A 2,705-nucleotide genomic window follows, 5' to 3' on the forward strand; every position below is an offset into this window, starting at 1 on the left:
CCGACAGTCATGTTGGACTGTTTCTGGGCTGTCCTACTATTGGTATTTTGCAGTTTCATTGTGCCCATGTTAAATGCTGGTCTGCATTTCTTCATCTCAGGTTATTTTCTCAGATTTCCTCAGCACTGTCCTCTATTTACCTAATCTTTCTCTCTCCCTCCCTCCCTTTCTCTTTCTGATTTTTTTCTTATTTTCTATTAATGTCAATGATGGTTTAGTTCCATCTCTGTTGCTGTGATTAACACTCTACCCAGTGTAACTTAGGGGAGGAAAGGACTTATTCAGTTTATATAGTTCACAGTCCATCACTGGGAGAAGTCAGGGGAGAAACTCAACAGGAACCTGAAGCAGTCAACCATGAAGGAGCCTGGAGATGGACAAATATACCTTTAATCCCAGCACTCAGGAGGCAGAGGTAAATTAGTCTCTGAGTTCAAGGCCAGCTTGGTCTACCTAGTGCGTTCCAGGACAGCCAGAGGTATTGTTGGCTCTCAGGCATGGTCTTAGCTTGCTTCTGTGTCAGCATAGGCCCATCTTCCAGGGAATGCTATGACCTACAAGCAGTGGGATGGACCATTCTGTACCAATTAACAGTTAAGACAGTCCCCAACAGGCCTGCCTCATCTGGGCAAATCCCTCTCAGGTGACTCCAGGCTGAGGTAAGTTGACAGCAAAAGCTGTCCAGGACAAATAACTTTTAAAAATCTCCCTGAATGTTCCTTTTTTCTCTCTCTCTCTTTTTCTGAATCTTCCCTTCTTTTCAATTATGTTTCATTCCATCCTTACGGTTCACACTGGTGCCGTGCGCCCGCCCATGTTTCTGTATAATCAATTTTTAATGTTCTTTTTATATTATTATTTTTTCTTACACACTGATATCTCATACAGGGTTTCTTCATGTTGCTGTGTGGTGGTGAGTTGTTTCCTAGTGTGTATATGTTTCCATTCACTTGTGATGTGTTAGAATGGTGGCTTACGTCAGGACACAACACACACTAGGCCCAAACAGTTTCACGTGTAAGAGGTTTAATTGGGAGAGAGAGACAGGTGGTGGTGGAATGAGAAGCGGGGGGTGGGGGGATGGGAGGTGGGGGGGTCATGTGGTAGTCACAGGTAAAGATGGGAGGTAAGCTCAATGGATTCTGGGAATACGGCGGCTGTTGCCTTGGCAACAGGTCTGTGAGGCCCACCTACGTGATGTCATGGGTATCGGAGGTCCTGATGCCCACAACTTGTAAACATCTTTTGTGCCTTGCATTTCAGGAACACTGTTGCAAAGTGGTTTCTCTGTGTGCTTCTACAGGATTCCAAGGATTTCATTGTTTTATTGTTAGAATTGGTTTATTTATCTTTCAAAGACAATTGCTTTGCACGTCTACAATTCTAGTTATTAATTATAATTAAGTAACTTAAAATGTTTATGTGCGTGAATATTTTGCCTGCACGTATGTAAGCATTCCATGTGTATGCAGCAGTCCATGAGGTCAGAATAGGATGTCAGATCCCTGGAACTGGACTGACAGATGGCTGTGAGTCACCACATGGTGCTGGGAACTGAATCTGGGTACGTACTCTTAACTACTGAGCCATCTCTCAAATCCTCATCTAATTATTCATTCTAAGATACAATTCATGTTTTTTAAAAATAAAAATGCAAGTTTAAATGCATGAAAACATAAATCACAATTGATATTCAGCAACATAACACTATCCCACAAACTATACAAAGTCAACTTAAAAGTTAGATGGGAAAATAAAAGGGAGAGTAGGCCACACACGTGGATGAGAGGACGCATGGGTAAGAACAGGTAAGTGAGTGTTTAGAGGCAGTTCTCTGGGCTTTCGCCTTCTGCCTATCTTCTGAGCAGAGGTACTGTCCTCGGGTTTCTGTTGCTTTGAAGGGACACAATGATCATGAAAACTCTTTTTTTTTTTTTTTTATTCACGGACATGGAAACTCTTACAAAGGAAAACTTATCAATGGGGCTGGCTTACAGGTTCAGAGGTTCAGTCCATTATCCTCATGGTGAGAAGCACAGCAGCATTCAGGTCAACATGGTGCTGGATATGGAGCTGAGAGTTCTACATCTAGATTCACAAGCAGTAGGAGACTGTCTGTCACACTGAGGACAACTTGAACACATTTAACCTCAAAGCCCGCCTCCACAGTGACATTCTTCCTCTAACAAGGCTACACCTTCCAAGCAGGGCCTTCTCTCCGAATAGTGCCCCTCCCTATGTGCCAAGCATTCAAACACCGGAGTCTATGGGGGCCATTCCTATTCAAACCACCACAGGCACTGATGGCACCCTTTCATGGATTATCTTCTCAAGGATGTCTGTACAGAAAACAGTTTGGAAAAAGAGTAACATCACCCTCCAGGCAATGGCAGATTACTTCGATGTTTAAGATAATGGATGACTGCCTCCCTCTGCAGTGAAAGACAGGCTTACTGGGTCTGTTAGGATTTCCTAAGCTCGAGTTCCCCCGTGAAAAGTGAACCATTCATCTTAGACCTCAGCCATTCCAAGGCACACAGGAGACTCGAGAGCAAGAGTGATGAACCTGAACGGGAAGCACACCTGCGCGCTGGGCAGTGAGCAATAAAGTCCACTGCTCCCGGATTGCAAACTTATACACTATGAAAACCAGTGGGGCAGTTCTTCAGGAAGATCAGAATCCATCCACCTTCAGATCCAGCTAC

The sequence above is a fragment of the Mastomys coucha genome, unplaced genomic scaffold, assembly GCF_008632895.1.
Source record: "Mastomys coucha isolate ucsf_1 unplaced genomic scaffold, UCSF_Mcou_1 pScaffold22, whole genome shotgun sequence".
In the NCBI taxonomy this organism is placed as follows: domain Eukaryota; kingdom Metazoa; phylum Chordata; class Mammalia; order Rodentia; family Muridae; genus Mastomys; species Mastomys coucha.